Raw genomic sequence first — 27,368 nt, forward strand, 5'->3', positions numbered from 1 at the left:
TTAAGTTTACTTATTTATTTTGAGAGAGAAAGCCCGAGTGGGGGAGAGAAGAGAGAGAATCCCAAGCAGGCTCCCACGCTATGAGAGCCGGATGCGGGGCTCGAACCCACCAACCATGAGATCATGACCTGAGATGAAATTAAGAGTCACGCTTAACCGAGTGAGCCACCCAGGCACCCCTGCTCTCACATTTTCTAATCTGTTCTCCAGTATCCTTGTGAAAGTGAGTTTCTAAAATATAAATCTGATCATTTTACTTACAGGTTTAAGATTTTTCAATTGCATCAATATAAAGGTGACACACAAGGCCCTTCATGGTTTAACCTCTATCCACTTGATCAGGCTGAACTTTTCAACTCCTCCAAAGCCACGTAGCAGCAAATCACACAAACTACCCAAATTTCCTTGAACATGCAGGTTCTTTATGACTTCTGTTTCATTACACTCCAATGATTATGTTTAAAATGTTTTCTGTGGCAGATTTCTACACTCTCTTTCACACTGGAATAACCCTAGTCCTGTAAGGCTCCACCAAGGAATCCCTCAAGATATGTAGCTCTACTTCTGGAAAGCTTTCCTGAGCCACTTATTCCTAACCTGGTTTAGGCATACTCTTACTCTATTTTTATCAAATTGTCATTTTTAGAGAATTTATCTATCTTCCATTAGACTTTCAGTTCCTTCCTTGGCAAGGACTACATATTTTTCATCTCTGTATATCCAATTCTGGTATGGACTTTGGTAAATGTCTGATTAAATCTGTGTGCCAAAACATATCAAACCCATCAAAACATACCTACCTGTGGGAACTGGTATTCCTACTTCTGGGAAATCTTCCAATAAATAAGCAAACAAATAAGAAAGTCAATTAGAAAAGGTATATGCATAAAAATGTTCACTTCAGAATTTTTTATAATAGCGAAATATTAAAAATAACCTAAGTGTCCAGCAATAGAATGGTAGAATCTGCTAATGACATGTAGTAGAGCAATTTAGAATGAAGATTGTAAAATTGATATAGTAATTCACAGATACTTACAACATATTAAGCGGAAAAAGACCAAAAAAAACTATTTCACACCATGACCTTTTAAAATAGCTATTGACTCAAAGGGAACGTGAAAATTGTATGAGTAGTTTGTGCGGATTGTGATTTCATTGCCTTTATTCAGAACTTTATAAATGTTGCTATGGTGGCTTCTCAATTATAATTACAATGAAAAAAACTTAAAATTAAACCCATATCATTAACCCATGTGTATATATTAGTGTATGCACATTTATATATACACATAGTTTTGTTTATGTGTGTGTGTATGTGTATATATATATATATATATATATACATATTTGTGTGTGTGTGTGTACGTATATTTTTTCCTAGTTCAGTCTTACGAAAGATCCAAGAAGCAGAGACACTTCATTAGCATAAGCATACCTAGCCTTGGTCTCTAATACCATTCTGCACTAACAGGAAACAGGGCTCCTTAGAGAAAAGGCTAATTCCAGGGCTGGAGCAGAGTTAAAGACAAGATAAACATGGAACATCTTATTATATCAGAAAGTAAGGAAGTGCTCAAAAAAAAAAAAAAATGATGTAGGCATATCACATAGACATAGTACCCAAACTAAAGGTGCTCCCACTAGCTTAATCTGGGACAATTTAAACACCAAAATAATTAAATACAGACTTAAATATTTAGAAGTGAAAGATCATGATGTAACTTACCTTCAAGTGATTCAGAAAAAAAGTATACAAAATATACACATATAAATAAATATAGGTAAAACTCAAGAAAACAAAGCAAATACAGAATGGAAAAATAGGAACTCCTAAGTTAATGCAGATAATAAATAGACAAATAGAGTTGAAAGGGCTCTTTGTTCACAGAATGCTATGGGCTGACTGGTAGATGTGGAGAGAGCATTAGATTTGTTGACTCATTTTGCAACCATTATGGTAAAATTATATCAGCAACAGTTGATTCTAAATTTAAATGGGAATTTTGGTGATGAGCAGGATGCATCTTCAAATATTTCCCCACAATTTGCTTTTTAATTGCCAGGAAGAAAAAAAACAAAACCCAGAGTAACTATAGAATGGAAAATTCGGGCCACATATGGATCAGGTGATCAAAACTAATTATTATCAATGAGGGAAAGATGGATATCATGTGCTTCTAAAAGTGATCACCTGTGCAGCAGTCCAGTTGAGAATATATATATAACCCCAATTTAATCATGAGGGAACATCAGACAAAAACAAAATAAGGAACGTTTTATTTAAAAGAGGGGTGGAGTGAGAAGCTATATTCTTTAAAAATGTCAAGGTCAGGGGTGCCTGGGTGGCTTAGTAGGTTGAGCATCCAACTTCGGCTCAGGTCATGATGTCAACATTTGCAGTTCATGAATTCCAGCCCGGCATCAGGCTCTGTGCTGACAGCTCAGAGCCTGGAGCTTGCTTCTGGTTCTGTGTCTCCTGCCCTCTCTACCCCTCCCCCACTTGCTCTCTGTTTCTCTCTCTCAAAAATAAATAAACATTAAAAAAAATTTTTTTTTTAATGTCAAGGTAATAAAAGATAAAGGCTGGAAATGTTCCAAAGTAAAGGAAGCTAAAGAGTCATGACAACTAAATGTAGTACCTGACACCAGTCTGGCTCCTATACTAGAGGGGGAAAAGCTACAAGGATCAACCTACAAAATTGGAATATGGAGGTAGATTGAAGTATTAGTTCAATGTAAGACTATCAAGTATTCATGGGTTACAGGTCAGAATGTATGTAAATTAACCTAAAATGGTTCAGAAAAAAATTGTATATAAATATACATGTATGAGGTGAGAGAGATTTTGCACAAGAGCAAGCAGATGATAAGGATGTTCTATAAATTATTTTTATTTTTGAACTTTTTGTAAATTTAAAATTATTTCTAAGTAAAAAGATTTTTTAAAAATTAAGTCCACCTTAGAGAAACAAGACCAACAGGAAAATAAATGTTACTTTAAGACCCATCTAAGCAAATTGTTTTTAAAACATTCTCCAGTGTATACTAAATTTTCAAGTTATTGTTCAAAATGTTTTCAAGTCTTCATTCTTTTGTAAAAGATGAAAAGACCTATAGCTTTCACAGTTTTATCTAAATAAGTTAATATGTTGAAGCCAACATTCCATCAGTTGTAGCTTTCTTATTACAAACAGCAGGAGGGAAAGAAAGCATTGAAATTACAAAACCTCTGTTCTCCACATTACCCACATTTACCATTCATTTGCTGGTGATTGCATTCCAGTTTCCAAGTAAAACCTCAGATTTTAAATTATGACTTCAGTTCTACTGTTATGACAAGTAAAGAGTATGCAGAGATTCAAATGAGGTCTGTGGAAAGGAGTGGGGTAGGGCTGATTAACTCTTCATCATATTGAAGATGAAAAAAAGCTGAAAACTTCTACCCTAATTGAGTACCTAAATAACTTCTTTATTTTCATAAAGTACATCACTATGTGGAGTATTAAAGTTTGGAGAAAGTATTCTTATTAGTTTTTACCTCTGAATTTGATGATCTGATGTAAAAACACTTTCTTTTTTTTTTTCCCTTTAAAATTCAACTCAATTATTTGCACCCCCTTGTGGTCAAACATAAAATTCGTCGTTTTCAAAACATCTTCCAATTGGGCTTTTTGTTCAGGCATAGGAACCATGTTACTAGATTTTGTTTTCCTCCGGTTTTGGTGAATTGAGATTATGAAGGGTTTTTGGTTTATGAAATAGTATTTTAAACAAAACAGGACTTAAATCTTCTAAAAGTGACCTCTATATAAACTTCAGTCTGGGCAAAATGGAGATAATTGCACCAACCTCAAGGGTTACTGTGAGGATTCAAGGGGAAAGTGCATATACTTGCTTAGCTGACACACAGTAGGTGTTCAGTAAATGTTATTTACCAACATCATCACTTTAGAATTCTCTTGACAGACTATATCGTAAAGGGGGTTAGGTAAAAAATTTACCAGTTCATGCAGTTCAAGTAAAATTGTTCCTTAAAGATACCACTTATCCAGACTTACGTCTGGCTGATTCTCGCCACAGATACGGTATATTTTTAAAGAACAAAGAATATATACTTATCTCTGGATGACAGAAATTTGGGTAGTTTTTACTTTATATTTTAGACTGGCCTCATTTTGCTCTTCCCCCCTCCTTAATTTTAATAATAAGAAAAAGCAATAAAACTATTCCACTTCCATATGATACTCTTAATGATAAATTGACATCCTTATTCATCTGGCAGAGACTGTTACTCATATTTGGCAAAAATAATTTGTCAGGCTACTTTATCATATTAAGGAGTTTTTGATCACAAATGTTTAACTCCTATTGGCACTAGCTTAGCTTTTTAAGACATAAGAACCTATTTTAAAAGATTAGTGTTAATGACTGACAACAATAGCTAACATTTACTAATATACCAATCGCTGTTAAAATGCACTTACTATATTACCACATTTACATCCATACAACCCAATGAGATAATAGCATTACACCTTTTATAGAAGATAAAATTGAGAAAAAGTAACTTATAAAGCTAATAAGTAGCAAGGCTGAGGTCCAAATCCAGGCAGTTTAGTTCCAGAGTCCACCCACTTAACCAGTGCACAGAAGTACCAGAGATGTAAAACAAACATACTACTTTGCAACATTACTTCTTGATCTCAAATTATTAAAATCCACTTCTTTTCTAATTGTACCTCAATAATGCAAATCATGCTAGCCTTCTCCCCTTTCCCTACTTCTTAGTACTTCAGGCACTTTCAATATCCATCATCTTCTTTAACCCTCGCAATGATATATGTATGTTTTTGTATACTCCTACAGTTACTTACGGTTTATCACAAGTTGTTTTGCAACAGAAACTGGAAAAAAAATGTAGCAATACCCCAGCTTTTAGACTGTTGGATTCTTTACAAAGCTTATTATCACTTGGGATCAGGAAAAAATTAACCAGTCAAAAATAATCTTAAAATGTAACAATATAGGATCAATGGCAGTTGTTTTGTTTTCATTTTCATCTTAACTAGCTTGGTGGCGGGTAGGATAACTCTCCCAAGCATATGAATGCTTAAAAGAGGTTTCTAAGGAAGGTGTTAAAATATTGACAACTTTATCATCAATTATTGCTATCTTAGCGTCCAGTTTGGGGACGTGGGCACAGATTTGTCTACGTTTTGTGCCTCTTTCTACTTACTAGTTCTAAGATTTAGGGGCAAATCTCTTAATCTGAGTCTCGAGTGCCCTCATGTATAAAAGGACAATAATACCTATATAACAGGACTGTTTTTAGGGGCAAACACGATCAATCCGTAAAGCGTTTATTTAGCTCCGTGCCAAGCCAGAGTACAAAGTACAGTACCACAGTGTACGTGGTATCTAGCTATTATTACTTTATTAACGTGCCGCACAATGGAAACCCGTCTTCGATAGTTTCAGTTCCTTTACCACCCTTTAAAAAAAAATCACCCTAAGTGATACCCAAAGACTACCCATTCACCTCCCCAAAACAGAGCAGAATGTTTAGGAACATGTGAGACGGTGAGAAACTGGACTCGATGAAAGCGCCTTCGAAACAGCCTAGAATCGAGAAGGGCTACAACACACTTAAGTAATCCTTCACTCCAGAGCACACGCACACACACACACACACACACAAAGTTGTTGAGGAGGGGAAACCACGCCTCCTGTGTGTGCTCAGGTTGGATCGCACAGCAAGAAACAGAGTGCCCCAAGTTCCAGAATCTGACAGATGAGGACTCATCCACGTGCTTGCAATCTGTGCCTCCTTGGGCAAATTACTTAAATTCTCTGAGCCTTGCTTTCCTGGTCTGCAAACCGATAATAATAATAGTACCTACCTCATGAAGTTGTTCTGAGGCTTAAGTGCAATAGCTCCTGCAAAGCGTTGACATACAGCAAGTGCTCTACACACAGGCGGGGCTGTTTTAAGTACACGTGTATCCATACACAGGGTCTCAGAGACACAGTCCGTTGTTAGTTTAGACACTGGCAATAAAACGTTTTTCTTTTCGTCTAGGCTGCACCCTTATTTGTTTTCCTCGAACAGTAAAATAATGCCGATCGACTGACAAGTCATCTATGGACCCTCGGGCCCACAGTCCCCACAGTTCCTCCACGTCCGCGGCTGAGCAAAGAAGCTGCACGCACGCGCAAGAAACGAGGTCGGAGGAGAGACTGAGGAAGCAAAGTGCGAGCGGCGAACAGCGACGATTCTGCGCATGTACAAGGCGCGGAGGTTGGGGTAGGAGTTTGCGCATGAGCAGAAGTGTCGGGAAAGCTAGAGAAGGGTTAGGAGGCGGTATTGACAGCTGTGGAGGCAGCCCGCGTTCCCGGCATGCCCCGGGGCGGCGGGGTTGGCTCTAACGAATTTGAATGAGGAGCCTCAGCGCTTTCGGCGCCATTTTCGAGTGATGCCTGATCTCATCAATCTAGCGGGAGAGACGGGATAACCTGTCCGAGATTATAGCGCCGCTAGGACTCCGCCGAAAAATCACTTAAAAAATTGCCAAAAATTACTTCGTGCAAAGGGCAGCCCGCAGAGCTTGACCAGGGTTGGCGCAGACGGTAAGAACCTGAAGAAGTAACAGCGGGACCTGGGAGGTGGCAGTGGGGGACCGTCAGGCGATGGGGGGGGGGTGCAGCGAGTGGGCACTGGGTCCGCCCTCATTTTAATTGCTAAAAATGAGAGGAGATGGGGTTGGGGGTAATTGAGTGTCTGCGAGTGGGCGGCGGCGGGCGGAATGTGGCGGGAGCGCGGAGAGACGGGGGGTGTGGGGGGAGGGGAGTTGCAGTTTGAGCGGGACTCTGACGGGCTGCGGCGGAGCAGCCGCCGCCCAGCAGATCTGTCAGCGGGACCCCCCGCCCGGGGCCGGGCTCGGGGCGCGGCGGGGCTCCGCAGGCCGGGGCTTCCTGACAGGAGAGGGGCGAGCGTCCCCTCCCCCATTTGCCAAACCGAGCGGTCTTTAATCGCAGTTTTCCCGGCCCGCTGACGGCCGTCTTCTCGTGACATGAAATTTAAGATCTACGGAAAATTAAGGACCGAGAGTCTAGTGGGTGCCTCCAGTCCGTCGTGCGGACCTGCTGTCCGCGGGACCCAGCACTGTATATTGTGTTAGACGCTGAAGCGTGAGGTGCCCTCGGAATGTGGGTTTCACAACGTAGCCCTACGGCTTTGCGCTCCTCGGTCCCGGCAGGAGTAACCCTGACGGTGTCTGGCTTTTCCAATTTGGGCAAGATAGGGCGGGGGCAGACTTTTGAGGTTTCAGCGGGCTCCTAGGGAAGATGCTGAACTTTCGCTTTTTGCTCGGGATTTTTGTCCTTTGCTCTCACGGTGGTGTTTTTTCTGGGGGGGAGGGGGTGAAAGATAGGGTTTGGAGCTTGCAATTTCCTTCTCCCAGTTGCACTTTTCTTAGAAGACTCCTCCGATCTCTGAAACATATCTCAGGGAAAAAAAGCAATCTGTGAAACTGTATTGATGTTTTCCTCACGAAAAAGTCTTAGCCCGGACAGCTTAACGGTAATTTTGCGATCTCCACCTTTTCTCGGGAACTCTCTTGACTGAGGCGGAGGGAAGAGGACTGTTATTTGTCTTTCCCTTTAGTGATTTTTTTTTTTTTACGTCGTAGTTTCTACCAATTCTTAGTCGATAACTCTTGAATGATTTGAGCCAGTTACGGTTTTAAGCAGTACTTTATAAATAATGGCCTTCGTAAAAATTATTCATTAAAGATCTGTTAGGTTTTGAGTCTTTTTCTGCGCTGAAGGCACCGCTGATTAACCCTTTGCCGGTGTGTTTTGCATGTGGGGCGCGCGGCTCTGGGTTGCGTATATGCAGGAGATGGGTTTTGCAGCAGCTATTCAATTGTTCGCGAAGAGGAAAAACGCTTTCTGGGAACCGCACTCACACACTCTTTAGGACCACCTGCCTGAAGAGTTTTTCCCCCTGGAATTGATGTAGCGATTGATTGATTTCTTATTTCTGTAAAGACTGGAGGACCCGCCCTCACTTAGAATCTGTCCCCGAGGAGAATAGGAGAGCGCAATGTGATGTTTTTCAAATTGTGTCTAACGGAGCTCCCAAAACACCGGACTTGTTACCCCCTGATTGGCTGGAAGGGAGCGGGACTAGGGGGTTTGAAAGTTGAACACTAGATTGTGATTCTCGACTTTGAGAAAAATACTTTTAGAGAACCACGGAAATAGTTAGGAAACGTTAAGACGGGGAGTTTGGGGGGTGGGGGGGGAAGCTGGTGTTTAGTATTTTTTTCTTCCATAAAGGACTTTCGAACAGTTCTGAAATGTGTATTAAAAGTAAAACTGAGGATGCAGTTTTCGCAAAAATTGTAATTCTGTTGGCTGAAATTGCAAGACTTTTATGTGTTTGCCCCTGTTATCTGTTGGTTAAAAACTGACTGTAGGATCTAGGGTTTTTATTTCTTTGGCAGAAAATTTTCAACTTAAGCTACACATTTCGATGCAGATTTCGGGAGAATTGTTTCTTTTATTTTGATGATAAGAAACTTAAAATTTCTTAGGAATGAGCCTCCCCACATTGCCCATAAAAATTGTATGTATTTAAATTTATTTTCCACATCTAACTTAAAACACATGGGTTTTGCAAATTCAGCCATTGCTGTGGACCTAAAACTTTATTAACAAGAAATTTACGTTGCTTAATTTAGACAATACAACAGGTAAGTATGCACAGGTGCTTATGTATGATTTCATTCCTTTGATAAATTCACTGTGAAGAAATACATCGCATACACCATTGTGGGTGTGTTGTGTCTTACTTGGTTGGTTTTCAGTTCATTTTTTGTTTAATGTTGGTTGAGACAGCCGTCAATATATTTCTATTTATTACCAAGCTTGTCATTCCGTTTAATTGCATCTTGATAAAAGGCGGGTGTGGTTTTCAAAGCAAATCGGTGAAGTCAGTGATAAACAAGATAGCTGTAGATACTTTTTAAAAGATTTTTTAATTTAATAGAAATTAATGTTCTTTTATGAATAGCAGTTGAAATTTTGAAACTTAGTTTGTATTCTAACATTAGGTCAAATATACATTGTTAGAAAATATTCAAATGAAAAGATCCCACGACTTTTAAAATCTCTGTAGGGTTATAAATATAATTTATATTGAGTGAAATAGCTGAGTTTATAAATAATGCTATTTTGTATTGCCTTCATAACAAGAATTGCAATTGTGGAATCTTTGTTCATTACCTTTTTTCAAAGCTGTTTATTTTGAATCATCTCATGAAAATTTCATGAAAGGTGCTAATTATCCTCTCTATAAAATTTGACTTAATGAAGTTGTAGGAGACCTCATTTCTGTTTTAAGTGTAATTTTACCTATGATACAGAACTATCAGGTTTTGCTTTTTTTACTGTTATTTTGGGTTTGGGGTTTTAATTTTCATTCAGATTATTATGTGACTTGGAGAGTTTTGAGGGTGGGGTAAGAGAGGGCTTTAAATTCCACCAGGCGGGTTAAACTTAACCATACTTTTTTAGTGCTTTGGTTTATGAGGGTTTTTGTTTGTTTTAAGGAGTGATGGTGAAGAATTGTTTTATTTAATAAGCCATTTTTTGAAGAAGTGAAGGATTCCTTTATTTAAAATACTACACTTAAAGCTTGAGAATGTACTAGCACCTAAATAAAAATGACAGCATTTAAAATACTTTCTCTTTTTATGTGATGGGTTTTTAGATTTGTGGCCATGTAGGTATGAGTTCCAACATGTATATTATTATTACGTATAGTATCCATATTTCTCTGTAGAAATTGATAATTCTCATTTTCTATTGTAAGGACTAGAAAAGTCATTTATTCCCTCTGGAAAACAATGGTGGGTAAAGGTGTTGCCAGTAGCTCTACTCTTTTTAAAGCTATGTTTATATAACATGGGGGAGAGGGAACTAGAGAAGGTAAGGTGTCAGTCTTCCTGGTAGCATTGATATTCATTTGTTTGCCTTTCAATTTTTTTTAAAACTCCAAATAAAAGTGCAATTTTAGACTTTGCTTTAATGCCATTAACTTGCCTTAGTTGTACATTTACAAAATGTAACCTCCAGTGTTTGCAAGTAACACTACATTTTTTCTAATCAGATTAATATCACTTTTTAATGTTACCAAAAACTGGAACCAAGGATGAAAATTTCACAATAGCTTTCATATTCTGGATCCCTTGTTTCATCATGTTTTGTGTACTACATTTTTGTTTTTTGTTTGTGAAGACATGTATATTTTTATTTCTGTTTATTGGCATGCAGTAACAATATACTTCAATATTGGTCAGTTAATAAGATTTACAAGAAAAAAAAAAAAAAATGCCCAGAGACTGTATTGGGTATTTCTTCTATGTGATACATAAGTTTTCTCCAATTAAAAAAAATCAAATACACTATTTTGAAATTTTATTGTATAAAAATGTGTCTCTCATTTTAAAAAATTTCACTGGCCTAAAATTGGCTTTTTTCTTTTTTCCTTTTGTTTAGTGAAACTTAATAATTCCCACATTGATTTCTTTTTAACCCTTTTTTAGAAGAAACAGGTTATTGGTCTGATTATGACTAGAAAACACATTTTAGAAAGAACTGTCATGCCAGAGTGTTCATGTACATGTAGTTTTGTTATTTCTTACTGTTACTAATTTTTATTTAGCAAACTTAGAAACACTGTGGCCAGGCAACTAATTTGGCATGTAATTAGACTCAAACTATGACTTGCTGAAATTTGGTAGCCCCACATCTCTTAAGACCAAAGGAAATCAATAATAAACTACCACTTTCAAATAAGTGTCAAAAATTAGATTAAGTCATTTTTGCTAGTGATAGTATTAGACTTTAAAGTCATGATTGTCTTAATAAGAGTAGTATCACTTTTAGAATTTCACGTTACTAATAAATGTTTATATGTTTGATTATTTGCATATACAAATGACTGTAGAGCCTTCCTGTAAATATTGCTTTCTTATAGGGAAATGATTTTCCTTTGCCTTTTTCCTCCCCAGTGTCTGTCTTAGAGATGCTTTAAAGGATCTCCTTTTAGAAAGAAAAGTTTCAAATATGAACTGATATTAAGTATACATATTAATTTTATTTTTAATATTTTTTATCTAATTATGAGAAGTTTAATATACTTTTTTTACTACTTTCATATTTCACTAAAAAGTCTTTGCCCTGGAAAAATTTTGCACTGGGTTTTAAGTGTAAATAACTACTTTGTAATATGTTTGACATTGAGTTGTACTAGTTTGGGGGGGCTACATCTTTTTTTTCTTATCATACACATTTGGTTTAATATTTGTCTTCGATCCAAACCTCTTTTGTTCTTTATTGTCTAGTATTTGTTGTTTCCCCACTATTTAAAAACTTTTGGCATGGAGTACATAATGGTTTCTATTTTCTTTCTGTGATTTTTAAAGTTGTGACACCTTAATTTTCAGAGCGCTCAAATATAGAAAATTTTGTCTAGATCTTTTGAGAAGGACTATGTAGAAATGATTTTAATGTTTCAAAATGTCATGGTTTTTGGGTTGATGTTTGTGAGTTACATATGTGTGCTATTTGTTGTTAAATATTTGGCGGCAGAGGAATAAAGGTTTTTTGGTTCTCATTTCTTTTCCTAAGCTCTTCTTAAATAACAGTAGAAAACTGAACTCGTTAACATATGGTACGGTATAAACCTATGGTAATTTAACAACTTTATATTTTTACATAATTGCCATTAAATCATTAAGATTCAAGTGAAACAAATGAAGAAGCCACTTATATACATTTGGTTACACCATCTACCTGGAAATATTAAAAAACCATTGGCCCAATAGTCATCCACTTGTTACTTATAAATATTTTAATTTATTTAAAAAGTTAATTCTAAATTTTTTTTCTGTTAGAACTGTAATGTCTTAAAATATTTGGAAATATCAGTATAATTGTTCACTTGGGCATGGCAAAAGACCAAACTTAAGAATAGTAATTTCTGTCATCATTAAAATGTTTGATAATTTGGGGAGAAAGGTAGTTAAAAATTTATCTCTGTCTCTTGAGTAGTTCTTTTAACTGTGGATTTTATGAGTTTTAGAAACACAAACTGTATTTCTGATATTTTCCTTATGGAGTCACCTTTACCAGTCCTCCAGCACTTACACACACACACACACACACACACACACACACACACCTTTGAAAATGAATGCCCTAAAGAGAAATGAAAGCAGAAACATATTAATCTGATTTGTTTGAAGAGGCTTCAGATGATAAAGCATATCACAGGTGTTTCTAATCAAGTTATTTCTGCTTAAAAAACATTATTTTCAAGTTAGGGTTTCTTTGAACACAGGCAAGATTGGGGTCATTTTGAAGATTTTTACCTTCGTGTTCAGGGATCAACTGTGGAACTGCAGGAGGCGGAAATCTGTTGAGTGTCTTCATGCTATAATACATGACATTTTTATTGCAGGTTTTGACCTTTAGGAGAGAGCCAATTCTGGAGAACAACCTAACTTCTCTGATTGAACACTCACATAATGCATTGGAACATGATAGGAGATTAAGGTATACTAATGAATTTTAAAAGCATACTATTTCATATCTTTGCAGTATAATTGGACTAGACCATTAGTAAAGCTAGAACTTTTAGATGAGCTAAAACCAATAAAGATTTATTAATAGACAGAAATCTGTGAAGTGGTCAGGTAGGCTTCTCTTATTAAAACTCCACGTTTTTTAATATAATTGCTATTCTCATCGACTTTTATTAGATCCAGTCCCAACTGAATTTATTCATTCTAAAAAGAAGAATATATATAGTGATTTTTCTTTTTTTTTTTTAAGGTCATTATACTGGTATATAAAGAAGAATTAAATAGTACACTTTTCATCTCATAAAATGAAAGGTTTAAATCAAATAGAATTTGGTGCTTGGCTGTTTGACAGGTATAATGATAGGTAGAGCCTATAAGTTTAGGTAAGATTAATGAGACTATTTTAAGAGAATTTAAAGTATTCCAGATACCATCCTAACCAAAAGTGGCATTTTGGTTGAAACTGAAAAACCCACTTTCTTAAGCAGAAACTAGTATCTTACTCATAGGTACTCTGAATAAAATAAATTGTTCATATCAAAAATTACAGACTATAAAAATGTAGAATGCCAAAACTTCCAGTGACTTAATTTTGCCTCCAAAATACTTTATCACAGAGCCACTTTTCTAGTATATTTTCTTTGATTTTTATAGTTTTTTGAAGGTTTCAGATACTTAGCTAATAAAAATTTTGATTGTTTTGTAAACAGTGACCTGGTATAATGAAAATGAACTTACTGAACAATATTACTAAGCATTGGTTAATTTTTGCATGGTAAAAATATTAATCACATGATAAAGTATTAACCCTAACGTATTTTTAAAAAAAGTATTTGCTAAAGTGAGGTTTACTAATATAGAGCATAATATGAATTTTTCTTTAAATTTTTTTTCACCTAAAAATATTTACTTTATATGCTTACGATACAGGAGAGATAGCAAAGATTTGTTTTCCTAAGAAAAGTGTTAATTTTGTCTTATGAGTGAAGTGTAATTGTCATATAACTGCTTGTATCTTTAAATGTTCAGTTATTTTAAAGCAAATTCTCTAATGTGTGTTTGAACATTGAGATTCGTAACAAAATATTTAAAAACTAATATTCAGCATTTATTATAAGATATTAGATAATCCAGGAATGTGAATCCATTAACAGTTAAAGCTAAATAAAATGTTAAAATTTAATAGAAGTCAGTTTAATATAAGGGCAGAGTTCACATATTGATATCATTATACTGTAAGGTGTCACTATATACTGTTGGAGATAAATACAGGGTATTGAATGTCTTCATAGCTTAGATTTGAGAATGTTATAAATAAGCAGCTTAGTTTAAATAAGATGGAAATGAATACAACTTTTTCCCCCTCTAACTTAGCCAGTGATTTTCAGATTAGAAAACATTAATATGAAAAGTGAAAAATGTGGTTTCTGAATGTCTGAAAAATAAAAACAAATCCAGATTCAATTTATCAGTTTCAATCCAGATATCTTTGCACACAGCCTATTGTTAAATGGAGGAAGAGTGATAGCTTTTGAGTTGATATTTTAGATAAAGACATCAATCCCCACAGTTTCTAATTTAGAGAGTTTATGATTTATGATCTTTTAAGTTGTCAAAACTTATTATTTGGACACAAACATTTAGCACCATAAAATCATCTCTCTATAACTATATACTGGCTTATAAACTTCCAAATTTTTAGCTTAGTAAATAATCTAACATGTAAGAGATTTGGTGCAAATATTAATAGTTTTCTTGTATTTGGTCAGCTCTTACAGGATAAGAAACTTTAACCTAATTGGTAGTGTGTGTTATTTTAGAAGACAGGTTAATAAAGGCTTTTACTGCTATGTGTGATTGGCTATCCTTTACCCCTTAAAGGACATTTTCTACGGATTTTAAGTGTTTTAAATTTGCAAACCTGATTATCTATATCTAAGCCTTGGTAAGTACTTTATCATATCAGGATTTGGGGAAAAAGACTTACTGTGGTTTTTTTTCTCTGATACACTTCTTATTTGGACAGTGTTTATATTCTGGGTTAAATGCATTTTCCGGGTTAAAAAACATTCATTTTCAGGAAAAATTCTTAATTGTTCCTAAAATACAGTTATACTGTCAGTGTTCAAATTTTTTTGAAATAGTTATCCTTAGCAGGGAAAGAATATTAGGATAAACTAGAATAGAGAAAAAATTTAACATGTCCACTCAGGTACTTGAAATTCGTCATTGTCATTGGTAGATAATTCTAGTTTATAAGGACAACGTATTTTAAGCAGTTTCTCAGCTGTAACAACTTTCTTTATTGTGGTTTTGTAATGTTGCTGTGGATTCATTAAAGAATAGTCAATTAAAAAATTTTTTTAATGTTTATTTGAGGCAGTTTTGTATGTGTGTATTTTGTGGTGTTTCTTGACCAACCAATAAAATATATTCTTAGTCTATTTTTTCTTTTCAGAATTATAATTTCTGATAACCATTTTCAAAACAATATTTAAGTAATGGGAAGATTTAAATTTTTCATTAAATATCATTTTGAAGTAAAATTTCAGTTCTTAACACGACAAAACACAGTTTTGGTATTTTATTAACATGTATGATTTGGCTTAGTTTTACTTTCCTGTTTCATGATTAGAGTCACTTGGAAGAGAAACATGTAGTGTATTTCAGATGTAGTTCCCGAGACTGATTAATCCATTGGTTAATAGTTCATTAATTTGTTACTGTTTTGTGTCTTAATTTTTAAATATCCTTTTTTGATATTTGCTGTTAGTTTTTTCCATTGTTTGGCTTTCATAATAAATGTATTATAGTATTTTTGTTACCCTGTGATCCTCAGAATTATTTCTTTTATTTTTATTAGCATTATTTGTTACTGAACTGCTGCTAAACAGAACAGTTGTTTTTCAGTTTTGATAAAAATAAAAGATTGGGTTTTTCCCTTTTTTTTCCCCACAAAATGTTTTTATCTGAATTTTAGGTATTTCTGTTTTATACTTTTATTTTTAATCCCAAATCTAGCCTTCTTGACTAGATATTATTTAAATTCAGCCAGTTCTAGCATTTAAAAAAATAATTTATAGATGTCCTAATTTTCCTGAGTTTTTAAGTATTTTTCAGAATCAAAAATTGCTTAAGGCATTAAAAGATAAGGATTGCATTTAAAATTGAAGTATTAATTTAATGCTATTGGATATAAATAGCATCACATTTAAATTTAAAGATAATTTGACAGAATACTTCTATTTGTTACTCATTTGATATTATGTACTAAGTTTTTAGCTTCATATTACACATTTAAAGTAGATAAATTACATGTGGAAATTTTTTTAATAGTTGGGAGTTTTTTTGTAAAAGAAAAAAAGTTTATGGGCTAAAAATCTTCTTTGTTAATAGGGTCTGATTGCAAACATATGGTGATGATTAGATATGTGGGACTTGGGAGTCTGGAGCTTTTTATAAGCAAAATATAATTTCATTTCTTGATTAAATTTTAGATACTTTCTTATCTTCCAGGAGAATGGATAGGAAAGATAATATGAATTTATGAATTCATGGCAAATCTGGCTAAAACTTTTCTGAGAATTTTGATATGTGAGCAGTTAAATCTAAACTAGGAGCTGAAGATCATTACATGTGTCATTAATTTTTTTCCTTAGATACATTATAAGTTCACTTTCTAATCAAAACACTAATTTTGTCTTCTACTCTTCCCATCCTACTTTTTAAGAAAAAAAAAAAATTCTTAAATAATTGTACCATATAGTGATGTAAGCAGACCTGCTAGGTAGGTTGGGCCTGAACCATTTTTGTCTTCTGTGTCAGTTGCATATGCTTTTCTTAGCTTGCTGCTTCAGCAGCAGCAGCAGCAGCAACAATGAATAAACAAGTATCACCACAGCCCTTGTTCTTGTCCCTTACAGCTGGGAGCAGGGGCTGGGAGATTGCTGCTGCATGTCAGCTGTTGTACAGAATAGCATCAATATGCAATAATGGTGGCCAAAGGAGCCTACACCCACCAGCTTTTACAGACCAGGTAGGAAGGGCCCAACTATCATAACCCATATATAGCATAATAAATACTTTTTTTGACAAAAGGTACTTTTTTTCCCAAAGCTGCAAAAAGACAACAGTAGTTGCTTACAGTTCTTAGACTTACATTTTTCTATTATTTACTCTGTGGCTTTAGTTATTTAGTTTTTGTTCTGTTAATTTCACATATGAATGGAAAACTGTCTTGTTTCTGGAAGTATGCATGGTATGTTTCATGTTTTTCACTTTTAAGCTGGTAGATTGGAAAAAAACTATTAATAAGTTGCTGATAACACAAGTTATGTATTGTATTAAGGAAAGAGAAGTTGATTATGGCCACATTGGAGTGTTTCTTTCACTTTGGGGCCATATTCTGAGCCCATGTTATCTTTGTTTATAGCCCAAACAAACAAGGCCAAATTCTTGCTGATTTCACTATAACTAAAAAGAATACTCCATACTACTTAGTGTTGTATTTAACTAAAGACAGAGCAGGCTGCAGGTGGAAACTCATTAAGTCTTTACTTTTTCTTACTGTTAAAATGTTTTATATCTGAAAGTTCAGATTATTCTAAATCTTTTGGCATTAGGTCTTTGCAATATCAAATGATACAGAACGGTGTTTTTTATTTTTACAATTTAAATTTGCACAGCTTTGCATAACCTAAATATCTGCATTTTTCTCACCTTTTGTATCTAAATAATTCCAATAGGTTATAGTTACAAGGAAGTGAATGTTAGATTTCTATTAATGTTCAGATTTCATCTGTAGTTAATGAAGTGTAGGTAGAAAACTACAAATGACATTTTATTTTGTATAAGCCTAATATCCCAATTTAAAGTCTTGACATTTGCGGTAGCATTCTTTTTAAAAGGTAATCATAGTTTTTCCCTGGTCATCTTCATTAAAATTACAACCAATCACTCCTACTCTTAATGTTTTCCCTTACCAATCACAGTAAACTCAGAATATGAATTTCCTGCTAATACTGTTGAAACAAGCTTTGTTGTAGTATGTGTTAGTTTTGTCTGAAATAATAAATGAGCTCAAAACCTGATCTAATGTGAAATTAAATGTATTCAACCATAAATTGAAATTACTTTTTTTTTTTTTTTTTACTAATACTAGAATGTTGTCTTTAATGTGTTTGATGTAATTTAACAGATAACATTTTAGTTACCTGCTCTTAATCAAAAAGTGAGTTACATAATCCTTTATATTGAAAATATCTTGTTTTTGCTATGAATTACGACATAAACTGTCTATGGACCACCTGTACCGGAATAACTTAGAATAAAGCATTTTTCCAGACCTGCAGAATCAGAATCTCTGGAGCTGGGACTCAGAAATTTGTACTTTTTACAAGCTCCACATGAGTTCTTTTAGAAGCACCACATGTGAGGAGTACTGCCCAAAATGAAATGGGGGAGGATTCTTCACATCAATAAACCATTTATATTTTCTGTTTCTCCCCGCCCCCCAGCCCCTTTGGTCGTCATGGATCCAAGCTCAGTAACTACTTCTGAATCTTATCATCTCTACCACAGTAGTTCTAGATTAAGTCTTGTTATTTCCTCAATCATGTGAAGAAAATCAGTATTATGAGAGCTTTATTTTTGTTCAAGTATCTTGGGGCAAATTTTAGTCTCTGGTACATTTAGTATACCTATGTTAGACCTACACTTGATAAAAACAGAAGGATTTGGTCATTTAAGAATTTTAAAATTTTTCCTCTGGATAGTGGCTGTTTTTCTTAAATATACTTCCAAACATTGGAGAAAATAAAGAAGAACTTCTTATATGCTGCTTATGGGAGCATTTGACAATGTCGTAGTAAAGTTGAAGATATACATAGGCTTGAACCCAACAATTCCGTTCCTAGATGTTCTAGGTAAACTGAGACATGTATGAAAAAGTCTTATAGTTACTTTTATTTTTAATAGGAAAAAATCAAAAGTACTATAAATGTTAAGCAACAGGAGAATGGCAAATTGTGTCATAGTCATATGATGAACTGTTTATTATACTGCTGTTTAAGTGAGAGCTCTGTGTGATCATGGATGAGTGTCTTCGGCGAACAAAAACAAGTTGCAAAAGGTTGTATGTTATATAATATTTATATAAGATATATAGCATTTATGTAAAGCTAGAAAGCAATGATATATATGGTTTTAAGTACTTGATTTTATAGTAGTAGTAGTGTAAAAGCATGTATAGGAAATAAATGCCAGATTCAAGATTGTAATTTTATATTAGGAGAGAAAGGAATGGGATCAGGGTATGGTACGAAAAGGATTCAACTATATGCATAGGCTTTTTCTTTAAAAAAAAAAAAAAATACGTAAAGCAAAATAAGCCTGGCAGAATATTAGAATTCCATGAGAAGGCCAGTGATTTGAAATTTTCCTGTGGATTTGAAGTATTTTTTCAAATATATCAAAAAATGTGCTGTCTTTATTTTGGTGAAGATCTTCTACAATAAGATGTATACTTAGGATGCTCCTAAAAGCATGGATGACTTTATTCTATTTGTTCTATATCTTACAGTAACTAATAGAAATAGTACTTCCTACTCTTGTAAATAAAGAACAGCCTTGGAGGCAATTTTTCTTATCACTGCTCTTCCATTTACCCTTGAATTCAGACAGTTTCACAATAGTATTTTCTTTTGTTATGGCTATCGATCATAACGTTATTTTCAGAATTTGTTTATGCATTTGAAACTCCAACTTAAGCTTTGTATTATACTGTTTTACAGTAGAATTCTTGGAATTAAGCAATATATGGATTTTTACATTTTGCATTTGTATACATGTTACATGTGTGTATGTGTGTGAGAGAAAGATTGGTCAATCTTGAGGTATGATCTTGAATTTATCTTAAAATATCTGCACTTAGATGATGTCCTCTAGAAGCTGAGTGTGCTCCAAGTTAGACATGAAGTGTGAGTTTTAGTTGCACTTAGATATTTGACTTTAAACTTTGAGAAGGTAATAGTAATAGCAAAGTGAATTTTAAAAACTAATGATAACACTTTGGACTGAAATAGGTAAATGCTGCTTGGTGTTCATAATCTGTGATTGTGCTGTATAAGTATCAGAAAGCTGTGATTATCAACTTTAGCTGAAAATTCTTTTAACTTCTATAATGTGATCAATTTTTTAAAGTCTTCACTCTTATTTTTTTTCCTAGGTTTAATAAAGATAAAATGAAGACCATAATAAAATAGTCCCCTACTTAGCCCAGCAATTCTTACCTTGTAAGTATCAACTCTCAGTTAATATTTAGTATTAACCTCTGCCATTGCTATAAAAAGTTAGTGTTTCGCTACAGGTGTTGCTTTATTTCTGAATGACAGGTTTCTTATCTCCCCTTACCCCCTACACATTGAAGGTTGGTATTAATTTAATCCAGTTTAGAACAAGAATAATGCCATTGCTTTGAATAAGTTTTCTATTTTGGAAAGTATTTTACAGCAAGGCTCTATTTTCTAAATCTGAGAATCACAATTTTAAACACTTGTCCTCCAAAGGAATTGATAAATAAGTAATTATCTTTATTATTATTAGTCAAGTTTATTTTTTTTTTATTTTTTTAAATGTTTATATATTTATTTTGAGAGAGAGAAAGAAAGAGACAAGCAGGCTCCACGCTGTCAGTGCAGAGTACAGTCTAGGGCTCAATTTCACCAACTGTGAGATCATGACCTGAGCTGAAATGAAGAGTTGAGTGCTTCACTGACTGAGCCACCCAGGTGCCCCCCAGTAGTCAGGTTTATTGATAGTTATTTTATGGTTTTATAAATTGGAAGGATTCTCTCCACTTGAGAGAGAGTTTTTTCATTTATTTGTTTTTATATTTCACTAAATTACCCTGCACACTTTTCTGTGAGATACTTAAAATTTAGCTGTTAAACTTCAGAAAGTGGGAAAGACAGGAAGGCAATCCCTTTTCCTTCCTTTTATACATACATACATGCACACCTCTTTCTTAGAATAAACATTTGGACCCTGATTCATTTAACTTTTGAGAAACTTACAAATTCTAAGGAAAAAATTTTAACAGGTTAGCTAAAATTAATGTCATACCCCTAGAAAAACTCAAATCAAGGTCATGGTAAATACACAAGATAACTATTTTCCTAAAAATATTTGAGACCCTGGGGTGCCTGAGTGACTCAGTTAAGCATCTGACTTGGGTTCAGGTCATGGTTTTACAGGTTTGTGAGTTCCAGCCCTGCGGGCTCTGTGCTGACAGCTCAGAGCCTGGAGCCTGCTTCACATTCTGTGTCTCCCGTTTTCTGCCCCTCCCCAACTTGTGCTTGAGCTCTCGCACACATGCGCACTCTCTCTCAAAAATAAATAAAACGTCAGGCTCTGGGCTGATGGCTCAGAGCCTGGATCCTGTTTCCGATTCTGTGTCTCCCTCTCTCTCTGCCCCTCCCCCGTTCATGCTCTGTCTCTCTCTGTCCCAAAAATAAATAAATGTTGAAAAAAAAAAATTTAAAAAAAGGGGGGGGGGCGCCTGGGTGGTGCAGTCGGTTGAGCGTCCGACTTCAGCCAGGTCACGATCTCGCGGTCCGTGAGTTCGAGCCCCGTGTCAGGCTCTGGGCTGATGGCTCAGAACCTGGAGCCTGTTTCCAATTCTGTGTCTCCCTCTCTCTCTGCCCCTCCCCCGTTCATGCTCTGTCTCTCTCTGTCCCAAAAATAAATAAACGTTGAAAAAAAATTTTTTTTAAATAAATAATAAAACATTTTAAAAATATTTTAAAAAAATATTTGAGACTCTAAAGTCAAGCTACCATAACGATTCATTTCCATCTATTCTTTGAGCTCATCCCTAAATAAAAGAAACTTAAGTGCACCTTTTTTCTGTTTGTGGTGTTCAGGGATGGCCCTGTTTTAGTGAAAACTAGTGCATCAGATTCTTCTCTACCATATCTAATACCATTGGATTAGTGACTCTGTGAATAATGTTTATGTGTCAAGGAGTGACCTTATCATAGAAGATCTGCCACTGAACTCAGTAAATAGTTTTTTGGGTGGAAATAATTAAATATTGAAGACTTTTATTAATGAGCCAGTTTGAAGAGTAGTGGCCAAATACCACAGGTCACTTCCTTCTCTAATTTTTTTTCCTTTTTATATTTTTGTCTCTGGAAAACTAGAATGGAAACATTTGCAAATCCCCAGAGAATCCTCTATAGCCCAGGCATAAGTTCCTTAATTGGTCCCTTGGAAGCCAGCTCAGTTTTACTTCAGCTTACTCTTAGAAAAAGAAATCTTTTTGATTGGTATTGCGCTCCTGTAGATTGGAGGGTAGTTGACTTTTCAGAAAGAAATAGGTATCATTTAACTTCTAACAGATGTAAAAGCATAGATAATGTCATATTCTTAACCTTATTTCATCTCCTTTGTAAATTTCTAACCAAATAAATAAGCTGGATATTTTCCAGCATCTTTTAAACATAGATCATTTGCTGTATTTTATAATTGGAATGCTTTCTGTTGTCTGTTCTAGGTAGTATGGAGTTCTCTTTAATCTTAGTTACTAAGATAGTGATGTTTCCAGTCAGTACCCAGAAAAATAGGTACATCATGACAGTAGTCAGTGATTCTATATGATTATGTGTGGGTATCCCCTCTTTTGTCATTCTCTTATGCTCGTTTAATGCCATTCTTCAAGGAATTTTTTTAAGCTGTTCCCCACTTGTGGGATGTGGATATTCTAGAAGTTGTAGAATGTTCATGTTTTATATATTCATTGCTGTCTGAATTAAATAATGGCAGTGTTTTGGGTTCATTTTTATAAATTGAGTAAAGAGGAAATCTCTTTCAAGGTTTTTTTTCAGTTTAAAGCTCTTAAATGGTTGTTGCTTAACATAAAACATTCAGAAATAATCATATTTCAGGGTTCCTGGGTGGCTTGGTTGATTGTCTGACTGTTGATTTCAGCTCAGGTCATGATCCCAGGGTTAAAGGGTTGGGCTCTGGGGCGCCTGGGTGGCTCAGTCGGTTGAGTGTCCGACTTCAGCTCGGGTCACGATCTCACAGTTCGTGAGTTCGAGCCCTGTGTTGGGCTCTGTGCTGACAGTTCAGAGCCTGGGGCCTGCTTCCAATCCTGTGTCTCCCTCTCTCTCTGCCCCTCCCCTGCTCATGCTCTGTCTCTCTCTGTCAAAAATAAATAAACATTTTTTAAAAAATTTAAAAAGAAAAAACAGGTTGGGCTCTGTGCTAAGCATGGAGCCTGCTTGAGATTTTCTTCCTGTCTCTTTCTCTTTTCTCTCTCTTCCTCTCCCTCTGTCCCTCTCTCCTCCCCCCGCCCCCCCCCCCCCGCTCATGTGTCCCCTCTCTAAAATAAAACTAAAATAATACTTCTTTCTCTTTTTTCTCACTTTAAGATTTTTGAGCTATGTTTTGTTTTTTCACATTGTAAATTTGGGTACATACACTTAAATTACATATTTCTGTTATATAAATTTAAAATAACTAGATCCATCATTTGGTGCTAAATAAAATAATATCTTTAGGTGCACTGTCAGCAATTACGATCATTGCTGCTTTTTAATTTACAACAGCAAAAACTTTAAGACCCTGACTCTAAATAAGAAACAGAAGATGAAGCAGAATATTAACCAGTCTGTGCTGTCATTGTTAGTCCTGTAAACCGAAGTGATGGAAACAAGTAACCTTATAATCAGTAGACTTATTATTTTTTTTTATTATTATTATAACAAAAATAATTCCTTACATTAGACTGATTATCTACATAAGTTTTTAGAATTTTTATCAAGTTAGCAATAGAATAGCAATGGCATGTAATCATACCATTTTAGAAAATATTGTCAGTTCTTGAATTATAAATAGTGTAAATGTGGAGCTGATTGAAAGTACTGCAAATAAAATCAGAATGTTGTAAATCAGTAGGGCAGTAAGTAGTTAATAAGGCAAATGATATAGAATCTATTGTTTTCAATAAAAATGTAATGCTTTTGGTATGACTCGCTAAAAATAGCTGAAATCTCATGATTGAAATTTACTCTTGTGTTAAATTGCTGTCTACCTGTGGCACTTATGAGGAATTTTTAATTATTTTGAATAATTTTATAACGTGAATGTTTCTGGGGGAAAGACTACCAAAAGAAAAAACAAAAGAACAAATTGCTCTTTTGGCACTTGGATTAGTAGTAAATAATGTTTATAATCAAAAAAAAAAAAAATTATAAGGATGCTAGATAATCTCAGCATTTGGTGGTAAGGAAGGTTTGCAAATTTACTGATGAATTGATATTAATTTAGTTAAATATATCAAATCTAGGTTCTTAAAGGGGTATATTGTTTTATATAACATACGAACATAGAGAAAATTTACAATGTGCCACAACCATTTTTCAGTCATTGTTCAAATAACTTCTCTTTTTGAGAGTTAGTGTTTAAATCAAATGCTAGTAGTTCTATCCTTCCAGTCTTACATGTTTGACATATATGTGTTGAACAGAATAATTTAAATTATTAAATGTGATCTGTCTATGCAAGGCTGTGTTTCTGCTCTCAACAAAATTGTAGCCATAAAATTTGAATTTTAGTGCCAAAATTATAGAAAGGAGTTGGGTTAGTTGTTTTCCCACCTTGAACAAGTTCTCAGTTCAAGATGGATGATTCAAAGAAGTGTAATAGGAAATGTCTTATTTATGAAGTTACTTTTGATGTTTTCTTATGAAAATGAAAACAACACAAAATTTAATAGTACAGACCTTTATTGAAATAGGAAATAAACATACAAATATAAATTCTGATACAATAGGGATTTCAGGTTCTAAGCATAAATAGAGTAGGTAACATCCCTAAACTGTTGATGCAGTCTTGCCCTTTGCTACTACCTTTTTGCCTGAAATTTGAGTTTTCAAAATGATCTCCATGTAAAAACAAACAGATTGAATGCAGAATTGAAATAGATACATGTCAAATTGTCAGCAATCACACCTGACTTTTGCCAGCTTCATGCTTCCTGTTATATCCAGTAAATAAATTTCTTAAAATTCTTTTCAGTTTTGTTTTCTTTAAATTGTCTCTGTTTCTTTATTCCCTTTGTATTTAATGCCCTATCATCAAAACTTAAACATAGTTTGTCCTCCAAATCCTTAATAAAACAGCTTATACTGAAATTTTCTAAGTCAGTTTTTTTTTTTAGTTGATCTTTATTCATTTTATTCTAACGCTCAGAGTATTAGTGTTAGAACTATAGTAGAGAAACTTTTTCCTTAATGGTATAAATTGTATTTATGTCAGTTAAAATAATTGATAGAAAATAAAATTTTCATAAGAGAGCAGGTTTCAGTTTAGTATATAATTTCATCCTTTGGCCCTAGATATTTCTTCTAGAAATAGTTTTTCTGTCTTTTCTCTAGGCTAAGCATACTTAAGTCCTTCCACTGGTTCTCATAGCATGAATTCTAGATCAGCAGTATCCTGGATATTCCACTTTGGATCTGCTACATTTTGTCAGTATTGCATATAGAACTGACTGTACTCAGTGTGGTTTGAGGTACACAATACAGTCTGTCTTTCATGAATAAGGTAGTTCTATCAATGTAGCCTGCCTGGTTCCACTGACTTTCTCTTTGTCATCGGCACTGTTGGTTCATGTTGAATCACAGTCCACTGAAACCCTACGTTTGTCCAAAGTGTATTTCAAATCCTACCGTAAGTTAAGAAATTCAGCAATCATTTATTAAATACCTATTCACTACTAGCTGTGTTCGTAAAAGTTTAAATTTGTACAGTCTTAAAAGGGCTATGAACTAGCCATTAATAACCCATTTTACAAAAAGGAGTCTCAAAGCTCCATGTACTGAAATAACTTACCCAAGATACAAGAATTCATAAGGAATAGAGGCGCCTGGGTGGCTCAGTCTGTTGAGCATCTGGGTTTTGATTTCGGCTTAGGTCATGACCCCAGGGGTCATCATATTGAACCCCATGTCAGGCTCTACACTGAGTGTGGAGTCTACTTAAGATATTTATTCATTCATTCATTCTCTCTCTCTCTCTCTCTCTCACTCACTCATTAAAAAAAAAAAAAGATACAAGGGGTAGAGTCAGGATTCCATCTTGGGTCTCCCAGCTTCAAATTCAGTGTTCTGTATCATTTCTCCCTCAATAAATTATTTTTGCTGCATATTATATTGATTAAGAAAAATGCAGAAAGTGGCTAGTAAATTCTGTTCCATCCAGGATGATTTTAGAGCTTAGGAGACATGCCTAGAATTTTTTAATGTTTTTGTTAAATGCGGTAATGTCTAACATGAATGAGATGAACTGAAATTAAAGCAGCATAAGAAAGTAAATATGCCTAAACAGAAATGTTAATTGAATCAAAATTAGACTTGCAAATCAATTAATTGCAAGAAAATGAGGGGGAAAACATTTAATTTATATAAAATTTGTATCCTTTTTACTGTATTTAAAAAATTTTTAAATCTGTTAACCTGGAGTGCCTGGGTGGTTCAGTTGGTTGAATGTCCAGCTCTTGATTTCAGCTCAGATCATGATCTCATGGTTCGTGAGTTCATGCCCCACATCGGGCTCTGTGCTGACAAAGAGGAGCCTGCTTGGGATTTCTCTCTCCCTCTCTCTCTCCCTCTCTCTCTCCCTCTCTCTCTCCCTCTCTCCCTCCCTCCCTCTCTCCCTCCCTCTCTCCCTCCCTCTCTCCCTCCCTCTCTCCCTCCCTCTCTCCCTCCCTCTCTCCCTCCCTCTCTCCCTCCCTCTCTCCCTCCCTCTCTCCCTCCCTCTCTCCCTCCCTCTCTCCCTCCCTCTCTCCCTCCCTCTCTCCCTCCCTCTCTCCCTCCCTCTCTCTCTCCCTCTCTCCCTCTCTCCCTCTCTCCCTCTCTCCCTCTCTCCCTCTCCCTCCCTCTCCCTCCCTCTCCCTCCCTCTCCCTCCCTCTCCCTCCCTCTCCCCCCCTCTCCCCGTCTCTCCCCGTCTCTCCCCGTCTCTCCCCGTCTCTCCCCGTCTCTCCCCGTCTCTCCCCGTCTCTCCCCGTCTCTCCCCGTCTCTCCCCCTCTCTCCCCCTCTCTCCCCCTCTCTCCCCCTCTCTCCCCCTCTCCCTCCCTCTCCCTCTCTCTCCCTCTCTCTCCCTCTCCCCCTCCGCCCCCCCCACTTACTCTCTCTCTCTCAAAATAAAGGAACATTTAAAAAAATAAATCTGGTATCTAATATGAAAAAAGCTAATTTAATGTACTTAAACATTCCTGTTTACTCAGATTAATGTTCAAGCTGACTTCTTAAAACATTGATTTATTGTCTCACCTTTCAAAATGAGTATTGTTTTCTTAAAAGATCATAAAAATGAAAAGTTGATACATACTTAAAAGGTGGTAAATCATAAAGATAATCAAGAGCTCATAGGCCAGAGTATAAGCCACGGGGCTTGGAAGTAAAACTTTTATAAAGAAAAAGGACAAGAGTTGAATGGTTCTGTTTTCTAATTTTTTTAATAGCTCTCTTTTTTTTTTTTTTTTTTTTTTGTTTGTTTGTTTAATTAGATCTGCATCTAACCAGTAAGGCTCTTTCCATATGTAGTTAGGGAATGTGATTTTGCTTTTAGCCAGCAAACTTGAAAGCACAGTTTAAGTGATGGAGGCACTATATAACGTTTGTATATAAGTAGAGAAATGGCATGG

General features: G+C 35.1%; 1 long non-coding RNA gene across 21 annotated transcripts in view; it reads left to right on the top strand.

Annotated features, from left to right (window-relative positions):
• LOC106972675 (uncharacterized) overlaps positions 1-27,368 on the top strand; it is a 137,519-nt gene that overhangs the window by 36,173 nt on the left and 73,978 nt on the right. For 9 of the 21 annotated variants that reach the window (XR_008295343.1, XR_008295344.1, XR_008295365.1 and 6 more), the window contains exons 2-4: positions 6,083-6,630; positions 12,533-16,692; positions 18,633-19,948. This is a non-coding gene — a long non-coding RNA (uncharacterized LOC106972675). The remainder of the gene's footprint in view (positions 1-6,082; positions 6,631-12,532; positions 16,693-18,632; positions 19,949-27,368) is intronic. The other 12 variants (XR_008295355.1, XR_008295349.1, XR_008295352.1 and 9 more) reach the window with 12 other exon arrangements.

Source organism: Acinonyx jubatus, chromosome A1 (genome assembly GCF_027475565.1).
Source record: "Acinonyx jubatus isolate Ajub_Pintada_27869175 chromosome A1, VMU_Ajub_asm_v1.0, whole genome shotgun sequence".
Lineage (NCBI taxonomy): Eukaryota > Metazoa > Chordata > Mammalia > Carnivora > Felidae > Acinonyx > Acinonyx jubatus.